The sequence below is a fragment of the Myotis nattereri genome (assembly GCF_964212035.1).
Source record: "Myotis nattereri genome assembly, chromosome: 3".
Taxonomy (NCBI): Eukaryota; Metazoa; Chordata; class Mammalia; order Chiroptera; family Vespertilionidae; genus Myotis; species Myotis nattereri.
The window spans coordinates 154,106,651-154,119,998 of record NC_138077.1 but is presented as its reverse complement, the minus strand read 5'-3'; the positions used below and the strand labels follow the sequence as shown (position 1 = coordinate 154,119,998).

The window sequence follows — 13,348 nt, the reverse complement described above, 5'->3', positions numbered from 1 at the left end:
TGGCTAATGAAAAGAAAATCAGATTCTACCTAGTCTCCTATCTACCTACTCCAGGACTTCTGTGAGGATCAAATGAGATGAGGCACAGGAAAACGCTTCACAAACATTTGGTTAAACTATAAAATGTTTGCACCTGGATGCAAAGCAAGTCAGTTCCTGGGCTGAAGAAACTCCAAAGAGGCTAGCTAGTCTCTAGAGAGAAAGCTGGGTGTTGCTATGTGACATCATTACCCGGTGCCCACAGTGACCGTTTCTGGGCTGGGCTGGGCTGTGGGCTGCATTTTGCACCATGGGGTCTTGGCAGCATTGGCTGCAATTTGGTGGGTGTCACTCCAAGGTGGTGGCAAGTCCTGTGTCCCACTTGGGGGAAGCCGAGTGTTGGTTTGTCGGTGCCAGGTCCGCGGTGCTGTTTATTTCTAAATGGCCAGTGCGCATCATGGCAGCTCCTGAGTTGAGCGTCTGCCCCTGGTGATCAGTGGGCATCATAGCGACCAGTCGGACAGATGGAAACTTAGCCTTTTATATATATATAGATAGTCTCAAAAATAACCTTGTGGACTTAAAAGAATAAAGAGAAAAAGAATGAATACAACTTGAAACAATTCTGTGGATACATTTATTAGCTGCTAAAAAAAAATAATGCTACATATGCAACAAACGCAAAAATAGACAAATGGGAAAACAACATTTTTTGTATGTCAGAGGACACAATAGAATGAAAAGGCAATGTATGGAATGGAAGAAAATCATATATCCTTTCATTTTTTGCAGAAAAATACTAGAAATACCTTGTTTCGATTTTCCAAAAATAATGTTTTTGAAATGAAATGTTTTTGTGGACCAAGGGGAAGCAGATGTGAACTAAAAGTAGGTGTCAGAAGTTAGGAAAAATTATTCAATAAATTCAACAAGTTATTTTTCTCTCAAATTCCCTTAAAGAAATAAAACCTTCAAAACTATCCAACAAACTAATAAAGATTATCCTCTTGTTTAGATATAATAGTAAATACTAGCTTCTAGTATCAAAATTAGTTTCTAAAAGGGGCAGCTGTAGACCAATTTCTAACCCTACTGCAATTCTTCAGGTGAATCTTGCCTGTTTTCTTTTTTCCCCTCTCACCTCCAGCTTCATTTTTTCACACTGCTAAAATGGAGGATAGAAATCATATCTGCCAATCTTTAGGATTCTAGAGTAAGAGATGCTAAGTAATTAAATATTATAATCTTGGATGTCACCAAACCTAAAGCTAAATGAAAATGCCCCATCTGGTTTCATGTACAGTAAGCTGATTATGGAAAGTTTTCAATTCCTATCTTTCCCCTCCACAGAGTAGCTAGCACATATGTGTTGGGTAACTGCAGAGTGACTGATTCTAAATATAAATTGAGACGTGTACTAAAATTATTGTCCTGGTTTTTTTAGCAATCATTATGAAAGTCACACATCCTTACACATTTTATTTATTAAGGACCTTGAAGAAATAGATTTTAAATAGTGATGATAAAATTACATATGAAAATTTTCCCAATTCTAAAGAAAGATAGTACTACCTTAAATGAGTGGTATACCTAAGCAGCTCTAAAAACCTAAGCCAACAGAGAACGTTGAGATGGTTTTGAAGCTGCTGCCTGAATTACTGCTGATCCATCTTCCAAATCTACAAATGCTCAATTTACGTTAAAAAAAAAATCTATTTGACTGCAAATACACTAATGGAGGAGAGAAGAGAATTTTTATAAAAACAAGCAATCATCATCTTGTTGATTAGTTGTGGCATCAGTTCAGACTTTCGAAAATAGAGAAATGCTCAAAATAATCCTTGGTCAAAAAAATGTCCCATTTAACACACATAAGCATAGGAACAAAAATAAGAAGTTTGAAAGCTTGAGTGCCACAACCAATTTAGGAAAAAAAAAAAAATGTGGGTAATTCAGCATACCCAGTGGACCAAGGATAGCACCCATCTGAAAAGGAAGGAGTTCGCAGAGACCTTCAGGGAAGCCCTGAGAGAGACCCAGTGACCACATGACCACCTACCTCTAAGCTTTCAAATGAGTCAAAGAAACACAGGCTAACCACCTGCTTGCAGATAAAAAAAGGAAAGAAAAAAGAGAAAATATATTATCACTCACATTCTCAGAGGCTAAACAATCCCAACACCTTGGCTTTGCCAACTGTTTTATGTGCTATATGAGTACGATCGCAAAGAACTGTCAGATGGGAAGTAGGAAATAAGGGGTGGTGGAGAATAAATAGGCAAGCCTATTTAAATTTAAGTTTTTAACTTTCACTCAACCCTGGGGAAACTGTTGTCGAAGCCCAGTTCAACTCTGACAGATAATGCCTGAAAGGAATAGAAATAGATTTACCAACTTCTACAAGCTTAAGCAAACTCTTTTAAATAATAGTCCCAACTAAGTCCAGGACAAATTCTGCCCAAAATACTCTACTTACCTCAATATCCTGCTTCTACCAGAAATCACCTGAAAGGGGATCTCTTTTTGGGTTTATACTGTGATGCTTGTTTTCACTGCTCCCTTTAAGCTTTCCCAGGACTGATAGAATATTATAAGAACCTGCCTCTCTGCTCTCTCCTTATGCCCTCAAGACACATTCATATCCCCTGACTCCCCTTCTACCTAGCCTCACAGTTAATGGCCTCAGGGAGGGTGAGGGTGGGACCAGAAGGAAGCTCAGGTGGACTGCAGTTCTTTTTTTTTCTTTTTTTAATATATCTTTATTGATTTCAGAGAGGAAGGAAGAGGGGGAGAGAGATAGAAACATCAATGATGAGAGAACCATTGATTGGCTGCCACTTGCAGGTCCCCTACTGGGGATCGAGCCAGCAACCTGCACACGTGTCCTGACCAGGAATCGAACCTCGAATTCCTGGTTCATAGGTCAACACTCAACCACTGAGCCACTGGCCTGCTGTTCTCAGAGGCCATCTCTGGCAATGTGCATGGGGAAGGGGCAGGGCCAGGGGTGGGGGTTGGGGGTGTCTTCATTGTCCACCACACTCTTGTACCTTGTAACCAGGGCTTCAGCTGATAACTGGGAAATCTGGAACTCCTGCCCTCACCTATGTGCATTCTCCAAATCAGAGTGCAAGAGTGAATGCATAGGCTTTGCATTGGCAGGATACTAAAGCTAGAGACCTGGGAACCTGAGACAGAAGAAGAATGCAGCAAGCTGAAGTTTTAAAGAGATAGATACTTCAGGAAGGGGGCATTAAAGTCCACAAATACAACAATAGGACCAGAAAATAGTCTATCACATATGACCCTTCTCTAGCTATAACCTCTTGGTCACTCTCACCAAACCTGTCCTCCAACTTTATTTACATCTTTTTCCCCCAGTGTCCCCAGCTGCCTGCCTTTTTCCAAGTCCCCGGATTTGTGGCCTGAAAGAGTGTGATATGAGGAGCCATTGAGAAGATTGCGAGTTATTATGGATATGCAAATACCCTATACTTAATATGCAAATATTCCAAAGAGAACATACAGAATCCAGTAGAGTTTCAAAACCTGAATAAACATCATAAGAAAAAAAAAATTATTTTGCAACTATGTGTGGTGATAAATGTTAACTAGACTTATTGTGGTGATCATTTCATGATGTATACAAATATCAAATAATTATTTTGTACGCCTGACTCAGACAGCAAATCATAACAGACTAGATATATTAGAATTTAGCTTTTAATGAAGATTACTAAATGTGCCCTTTTAAGAGCCAGAGCTGCACTGGAATGTAGTCATGTCCTAGGGCCTGTAGGCCTGCCTTTATAGCAAGTTTTTAGAAGGCATACTCTCTTAAGATAAGAGAAGAATGTAGCCTGTTAAGCATGAAATAGCTCTGGATTTTTTTTTCTTTCTGCTCTTAAAACGATGTCAATAACTTGCAATCCCAAGATGTGTCACAGACTTTCTTTCTGTTAGAAACAGTCCAGCCATAGCCAAGTAGACCTGGATAGGATGCCACCAAGTGCTGAATAAATCAGACTGTGGAAGCTTTAATAAGAACTGACCAATCAACATAGCTCTCAACTCTGGACCCATTCCTCACGATCACTTGATCACTCATGAATTTGAGGACTAGCTTCCTGTTCTCCTGGGTGGCAGCATTCATAATAAAACTAGAGGCCTGGTGCATGGCTTCGTCCAGGGCATGTCCAGCCCAACTCACCCAGTCCCGATGGGCCGGACCTCAGCAGCAAGCTAACCTACCGGTCAGAACTTCTGCCCCCAGTGGTCAGTGCGCATCATAGCAACTGGTAGAATGAACAGTTGGACACACAGCATATTGGGCTTTTATTATATAGGACTAGAGGCCCGGTGCACAAAAATTGGTGCACTCGGGGGGGAAGGGGGGGTCCCTCAGCCCAGCCTGTGCCCTCTCGCAGTCTGGGACCCCTCAGGAGATAACGCCCTGCTGGCTTAGGCCTGCTCCCGGGTGGCAGAGGGCAGGCCCAATCCCTAGGTGCAGCCCCTGGTCGGGCTCAGAGCAGGGCCGATTGGGGAGTTGGGGCGCCGCCCCCTGTCATGCACAGAGCAGGGCGGATTGGGAGGTTGCGATGCCACCCTCAGTCACGCTCAGGGTAGGGCCCATCAGAGGGTTGGGGCGCTGCCCCCTGTCACACACAGAGCAGGGCCCATCAGGGTGTTGGGGAGCTCCCCCCTGTCACGCACAGAGCAGAGCCCATCAGGGGATTGGGGAGCTCCCCCCTGTCACTCACAGAGTAGGGCCGATAGGGGAGTTGGGGCACCGCTCCCTGTCACACACAGAGCAGGGCAGATCAGGGGGCTGGGGTGCTGCACCCTGTCACACTCAGGGCAGGGCCGATGGGGAGGTTATGGCTCTACCCCGTCACACACAGAGCAGGGCCTGTGGGGGGCAGTTGGGGCATCGCCCTCTATCACCCACAGAGCAGGGCCAATCAGGGGGTTGGGGTGCCGCCACTGTCACACTCAGGGCAGGGCCGATGGGGAGGTTATGGCTCTACCACGTCACACACAGAGCAGGGCCCGTGGAGGGGGGGAGGAGGGGTTGGGGCGCCGCACCCTGTCACACACAGAGCCACAGGGCGATCAGGGGGTTGGGGAGCTCCCCCCTATCTGGCACAGAGCAGGGTTGATCAGGAGGTTGGGGCGCCTTCGCCTGTCAGGAACAGAGCAGGGCAGATAGGGAAGTTTTGGCCCCGCACCCTGTCACACACAGAGCCGCAGGGCGATCAGGGGGTTGGGGAGCTCCCCACTGTCAAGCTGATCCCGGTGCTGGGAGGCCTCTTGGCTCCACTGATCCCAGTGCTGGGAGGCATATTACCTTTTTACTACATAGGATAGAGGCCTGGTGCATGGGTGGGGCTGGCTGGTTTGCCCTGAAGGGTGTCCTGGATCAGGGTGGGGGTCCCCACTGGGGTGCCTGGCCAGTCTGGGTGAGGGGCTGAGGACTGTTTTCAGTCTGGCGGGTGATGGCCACTCCCAACTGCTCCTTTTTTTCTTTTTTTTTTTATTCTGGGCCAGGTTTAGCTCTGAGGCTCCAACTCTGAAGCCTCTGCTGCTGAAAGCAGGTATCTGGTTTGTTTTGGTTCTATAATCGAAACAATGTATAACTCCAGCTCTGAGATCCTGGCCTCGCTGAAAGCAGGTTTCTGGGGTTTTGTTTAGCTTCTATATTCGTTAAAATGTTTCTTAAACTGCAAGCTCAGAGGCCGGCAAGGCAGGCGGGGAGCGTTGGAGTCCTCCGTCACTGAAGCAAGCAAGCCTCATGTTAGTTTCAAGCTGCCTGGCTGCCGGCCGCCATCTTGGCTGGCAGTTAATTTGCATATCTCGCTGATTAGCCAATGGGAAGGGTAGCGGTCGTACGCCAATTACCATGTTTCTCTTTTATTAGATAGGATAGTCACTCTTTCTCCAGGACAAAGCCCAGTGTCAGTTCTCATTGACCTACTGTGCAACAGGTGGCTACAGACATCCTTTTGACTCACTCAGTCTCACACCTTAAACTACCATAATGTTATATTTCCATTATATCTCAATTTTTAAAGAGGCAAAATAAGAAGTCAGACTTTTTTTTATTTCTGAGACTTTATCTTAAGAACTATTTCGAAAATACAGAACTTATCAACAAAGGTGCTCATCACAATGTCATTTATTACTATCAATAATATACCAGTAGTGACCATGAGGAAAGATTAGAAAATTATGGTACATCGACCTCATGGAAAATAATGTAGGCATTTTAAATGTTCACTGTCCAATTAAAATTATGCATGGAATGCACATCAAATATTAAACAGTGGTTGTCTTTAGTTAGCAAGATAATAGTGATCTTTTTCCTACATATATTCTTAAAATGTCCAAATTGTCCATAATTCTATAACAGAGAGGGGAAGCTTTTCAAAAGGCAAACTTCCTTGGAAAAGTTTTACTTGCATAAAAAACTTTTTCTTGGTTTAATTGAAAACTAATCCTTTTACTACCAGTTTCCAGGAAATATACCATTTTCTGGAAGGACACCTGGAGCAAGGAATATGGAGAATGTGAGCAAGACCAGTCCAAGATAAATGTGGCCTGCTTAGAAACATGCACTAGTTCCCTATGACGACCAGATAAGGAGCAGATTTCACTGTCTGATATTCAAGGTTCTTCATAACTCATCACAGTGTGTCTAAACCAGGGGTTCTCAACCTGTGGGTTGCGACCCCTTTGGGGGTCGAACGACCCTTTCACAGGGGTCACCTAAGACCATCGGAAAACACCTATATAATTACATATTGTTTTTGTGATTAATCACTATGCTTTAATTATGTTCGATTTGTAACAATGAAAATACATCCTGCATATCAGATATTTATATTACGACTCATAACAGTAGCAAAATTACAGTTATGAAGTAGCAATGAAAATAATTTTATGGTTGGGGGTCACCACCACATGAGGAACTGTATTAAAGGGTCGCGGCATTAGGAAGGTTGAGAACCACTGGTCTAAACAGTATATGTGCACTTCTCAGCTGAACCTCTTCTCTGGCTTTTTCTTTTGACTATCAAAATCCTTCCCATCTCTCAGTTATTTAATTCACTTCCACCCATGGAGACTTCTGTGAACCTCTGATGAGCCCAGCCTCTACTATTTCTCCTTCTTCTTAAGGTGTTGATATAGCACTTAAGTTTGTTGACCACCTTTTTTCTAGTATTATGGCAATTCTAATTATTTTGTTGATTACTTGTATGTAAATAAATATCTTCCCAGTTAGATCTTAAGTTCCTTGAAGCCAAGAATTTAGATGGTCTGCAGAAGGTAGTCATTTGACAAATAAATACATAAGGAGAGCAGTTCTAAAGCCAAGTTGGTATTAAATTCACACTCTCAGTAATGGTATATAAATAAAATGTGTTGCTTCCATTTTAAAGGATCCCTGCTGACCTTCCACCACTAGGACATGCACCTTCCTTTAAAAAATAGCAGTGGCACTTATTTTGGCTTACTCATTCATACCAATTCTGCTGTCCCTCTTCGGATTAACCAGATTGGACTACAAGATGTTTCACACCAAGGTTCAGGACACAGTCTACATCCATGTAAAGAACTAAAAGAAATGACCTCCTAGAAATCAAACTTAAGACTCATCACAAGACCCTACTTCTCTTATAGTCTTGTGTGAACAACTAATGTAAATTCATGACTACATTTTATGGCCTTATTTAGGCAGTGGGCTTTAGTCTATCAATATCCTCCATTAAGTTAAAAAAGAATTCTCCAATACAAATGGTTCGATACTTTAGAAACGATGAGCTAAGATGACTATGTTCCTCACTGCCATTAAATGCCATTCCAGCACTTAGAGATAATGAGCATTTGTGCTATAGCAACCTGCCTCCTGAGACATTAACAAGAGTTGCATATATTAAGAGAAAATACATAAATCATAAAGGAAAGCAAGTCAAATGACCAAGCAAGGGGCACAGAAAAACCTAGCCACCATTACTTTTATAGAAGGAGCACACAAGGTCCATATAATTGTTGACTCTGAAGGGCAGGGCGCAAAAACAAATGAATTCCACGATATAGAACTACATTTTGCTACAACACGTGTTTTTTTGTGAAAGTCAATGCTTGTTCAGATTCCACCATTATGATCTTGACTCTTCTCTATATTTCAGTTTCTTAGTCTATAAAATGGAATTATCATGTTATACCAAATCACAGAACTGTAATGAATCAAAAAGCATTATTAGTCTGGGTTTATCTGTCACCTTATAATGAGGTAACACACCACACAAAAACAATTCAGTCACACACCCTAAGAACTAGATAATTGTTCTTACTGAAAATGTTTTCCTAAAGTTTAAAAAGGAAAACGATACTCAGTTATTGTTTTTTACTTTCCTGATTCATTTCTCCAACACTTGAGTGTCCACCATGTATATCACATATTACCTTTTGACATATGCTCCCTAAGAAATTAGGGGTTTTTCCCACATAGTTCAAAGCATATCTTACTTTCATATAAAACAGGGGTGGAGAACATCCAGCCCATAGGCTGTATAAGGCCCGAGAAATCATTTTTCTGGCCCTGCCAAGGCATTAGGAGTGAGTTAATTAAATGTTTGACCAGTTATAGCAGGCTAACTTTTAAATTGATAATTTTGTATGGCCAGAGAATGACGTTATAAATATCCAAATGGCCCTTGGCAGATAAAAAGGTTCCCCACCCCATATAAAAGAACAGTAATTCCACATACAGGAAGTTTACAGGTTGTTTTTGGTATTGTTTGAGATCACTCCTATGAAAATTAATTCTGTTTAATAGACCATACAGTATAGGTACACTTGCATAAACAACTTCTTAATACAGTGAAAGGTGCATGGGCTTTAGAGTCATAAAGATCTGTATTCAAATTCCTGTTCTGTGACCTTGAGCACATAATCTAACTTTCCTGCTCCTCACTTTCCACATTTGGTTCTGGGTTGTTGTGATGATTTAATGAGACTATATATATATTATGTATAATATGTTATACATAATATATATCATATACATATGTGTGTGTGTGTGTGTGTATATATATATATATATATGCATAGACTCTGAAAGTATTATTTCCTGCTTTAAATTTTTTCCTCCTATGATGCCAGGACCAATCAAACCACCCTGAATACAAGACAACTTAGATACAGCGACAATTTAGATATTAGGTACAGCATCTTTCTCACACATTACGGGGCGGGGCGGGGGGGGGGGGAGGCATGTGCTGTAAAATGAAGTGGATGATGGCATGAATTAGACATTCAATGGGGCAAGAAGCAAAGAAACAGGTCTTCACAATGGCCCTAGACTTCACTCGCTTGTGTGAAAAAGACACTAACCTGACACACTTTGAAGTCTGCACGGCAAACGCACGGAGGTTTGTGGGGAAAGGATGGAATTTCAGAACAAGCCAGCCGGGAGCCTCCTGGTTCACCCCACCCGACCCTGCCCGCCCGGTCTTTCAACTGGAGCCTAGAAACAGCAATTGACCTCCACCCCATCGTCCCCCATTATGCCCGAACCTCTGGGCACCAATGGTGCTGAATCATTAGCACCCGCAGCAGCAGCGCCCTGTTCTGCGGCTCCCGCGAGGGACAGGGTCCCCAGAGCAGTGCCCTCCCCGGGTGGGGACCGAGACCTCCGGGTCCAGGGTGCGTGGAAGGGGTCGGGGAGGATCGGGACACCAGGTACTCACCAGGGTGCGGAAAGCCCAGCCCAGGTGCTCGCCTCCCTCCGGCAGGCGGTCCCTCTGCGGTCCCGGTTTCGGCGGGCGGCCGCCCCAGCCGCCACCTGAGCTGGTCGTCCGGTGCTCGCCTCCGCCCGCCCACCGCCCGCGGCAGCCACGGCTCGGCTCGGGACCCGGAGCTGGACCCGCAGCAGCTGGAGCTGCTGTCGCCACCGAAGGGGGAGGTGGCGGCCCACGGGCCAGACCATTCGCGGGCTGCGGCGGGGGGTGCGCGACGAGCGGAGCGGAGCTGGCACCCAGGGCGTGTCGGGGCGGCGACAGTGGGGAGCAACCCATGACGGAGCGAAGCCGCAGCACCCCCGGCCCCGGTAGGACTTGGGGGCCTGGGGACCCACAGAGGAGCAGCTGCTTTTCCGGGCTGTTTACTGAAGGCACCCCTCTCCCGGGTTGCGGTGGTCCCGCTCGGGCTCCTCTAGAACCCCGCAAACAGAGGACCTAGCAACCGGGCGCCCGGGCGGTGCCCCTGGGCGGTGCCCTCCCGAGAGATGCCAGGGATGCATCCGCGGGGCCCCGTGGCGCCAGTTCGGGGCGCTCATCTGACCGCAAAACAGAGCATCTGGAGTCATTGAAGGGGCTCCTCGCGTCTTTTATACCAGCACTTCGGGGAGCAAAGAATACAAGGCTCTCCCAGGCAGCTGGAAAGTTAGGAAATAAAAGCCAGCGCGGCTCCATCCTTTGTAGATAGAGCCTGGGAAGTCAGGGACGGGTTAACCCCAGAGTTACTGCTCAGAAAACGCTGAGCCACAGTCCTTTGGAGAAATGTAGATTTAGGAAATCATTTTAGCATACAGATCTATAACGAATGGGTAAATACATTTTAAAATATTTGAGGTTCCTTGTTCTCCATTTCAGAATTAGTGTCTTGGGAATTGGGATGGAACGATGTCCTTATCGGAAATGAACTGGACAGAACTGGAGGCAAGTCCCCCCACTGTCATCCCTTGGATTTCTGTGGAAGCACTTTTATGGTCCCTGCCCCAGGCTATCCGTGTTCATTTCAGACCGGGATACAGATGAAAACAAATGTATAGTTTTTGTTATAGATGGGGGAGGGGGGGGGGACAAAACAGTGTTGGCAACTACCTATAAAATATAATTTAAGGGAGCAAAGAAAAAGACCCTTTAAGTGTCTCCCAAACCATACAAAATTTCACATTAAAAGCCATTTTCCTCTGGATAAAGGTTTTGTCCTCTTCTGAGTAAATTAACATAATGTTAACAGAAACTGAGCACTTATATACGCCAAACACTGCACTGTGAGTATTTCCAGTTTTATTCCTTTATTTATTCTTCTATAAACTCCTGTGGAACTGATAATATTGTCGCTATTTTTTATAGAGAGAAACTAGGCTAAGGGCGTTTGCTGTTGTGGGTTTACATCTCAGATTGAGTGGCAGAGCAGTCATTGCCATCTGGAATTTTGGGCTAGTTCCTTTCCACCAGAAAACCTCTGGGAAACATACAAAAAGCCTGATCATGCCCATGATTGGCACTTGAATGTTTATTCTCCCTTTGTGGAAACTAGGTTTCACCGTGCAGACAGGGACCCTTAAGTATCTAAGGTGAATATCACCCTTAGGTCAGAAATAGGGATCAGAAGGAAGAGACTGGAGTTCACTCAGAGCTAGCCTAGAAAGGTCAATGTGAAAAATGCACTGGTAGGGTCACATGAGGGTGAGGAGGAATTCCTCATTACCTTTTTGTTAATCGTGTTCACTATCATTTACAGTAGATTGCACTTTACACTTAAACTAATATTACCATATTAGATATTATACTTTACACTGTTGTTCTTCCAGTTCCGGAGTTTTTAAATGGACCTAATATCATATGCCTTACCAGAATTTAGAGAAGTAATGAGGCCTTAATAACTTAAGGGAAGCTTTTTGAAAAATATAAAATTAAATTAAATTGTTACCCTATGTTGTGCCATTGTTATTATGTTAACTTTTATTATAAATGTTTGCACTTTAGTACCAGTGCAACAGAAATCCCCAGGGCTCCATGTTGTTGAAGAGCGGAGCACTAAATTCCCAGGGAAGCCAAGCAGCTGTAACTCTCCGCCAGAATGGCATCAGCCTCAGAAATGTGTGATTCATCCCTCCATGCACACTAGTCTCATTTTCAAAGGAGACAACAGAGGAACAGAATTGGAATAGGTAGACTAGACAAGATGGCGTTGGAATTAGTATTCTCTGTCTGTTGACAGGGATATAAGAAAAAAGGATAAAGTCTTGGTGGTCCATCTGAGACCAAGCTGAGATTTAGAACCTGGTCAGTGATAAACCCTGATAGACTGGTGATACCTCCAGGCATCTCTGTGTAGAAGTTGACTTTACTAGACGGCATGTTTCTGAGTGAAGGGCAGGGAAATTTTGTGCCAGTAGCTGTGAAAAACTGTCAAAAGCAATAAAGGGCGAGTGTGGTGCCTGCATCCCCTGCTCTCCCACAGAGACTGCCAATGGTTTTGAGCCCCCTGAGGATGGAAATTAGGGCAGAAACTGAGGAATCATTTTCACAAATGACTTTGGGTATTTAGGGTCTAAGAAATACTACTTTGGGCCCTGGTGACAAGTATAGCACAGCGGGGCATTCTCTCATTGGGTCTGCCGTTGTCTTCTGTGCAGCCTTGCCACTGATACAGAAAGGCTCTGCCCAATGAAGGCATCCTATCTAATAAAGAGGGAATATGCTAATTGACCATCATGCCCTCACAAGATGGTGGCGCCCAGTCCCCTCAGCTCCACCTCATCCAGCCGGAGTCCCCCAGCCCCCTCAGCCCTGCAGGGGAAGGCAGTTGGGGGGATCGGGCTGGCAGGGGAGGATAGTTGGGGATGATCATGCTGGGAGGGGAGCAGTTAGGTGTCAATCAGGCTGGCAGGGGAATGGTTAGGGGGCTATCAGACAGGCAGGAAGAGTGGTTAGGGGCAACCAGGCATGCAGGCAGGGGAGTGGTTAGAAGCCAGCAGTCCTGGATTGTGAGATCGGACCTATACCAACAGTTGGACATCCCCCAAGGGGTCCCAGATTGGAGAGGGTGCAGGCTGGGCTGAGGGACACCCCCTCCATGCACAAATTTCATGCACTGGGCCTCTGGTAGTCTCATAAAGGATACTGCTGACGAACCCAGGGTCAAAATAACTTGACTCAGAACAATAGAGCATGAGTGGGATTGTTCCTGAGAACCTGAGAGCACAGCTGAGGATTTCCTGTCATAATGAGGGAGCCTGAGTAGGGGAAGATGATTATTAACTTGAAGATGGTTGTTAAACATCATTTTAGCAGTGATATTAAGAGTCTAATTAGGACAGCATCAAACTTATGTCTTAATTTTTAGAAAATTCACATATTTACAACACTAAGTCATTACAGCCAAATGGTAATAGACTTTTCTATTTGTTTGTACTTTTGTCTTACATTTCCCAAGGATGTTTTCATAGTTTTGTTCATATATGTTCTTCACCTTTCTTATAAATTTATACCAAATTATTTTCTTGTATTTATCTTCCCAATGCAGTACATTCTTTCCATTTCCTTTTCTAGGTGCTTTTGCCTGAATAGAGAGG

General features: G+C 44.4%; 1 protein-coding gene across 2 annotated transcripts in view; it reads right to left on the bottom strand.

Moving 5' to 3' along the window:
- Positions 1–10,210, bottom strand: part of TTLL7 (tubulin tyrosine ligase like 7) — a 148,139-nt gene extending 137,929 nt beyond the window's left edge. For both annotated transcript variants that reach the window (XM_081086613.1, XM_081086614.1), the window contains exon 1: positions 9,732–10,210. The gene's annotated coding sequence lies outside the window, so the exon portion shown is untranslated. The remainder of the gene's footprint in view (positions 1–9,731) is intronic.
- Positions 10,211–13,348: the final 3,138 nt, after the last annotated feature.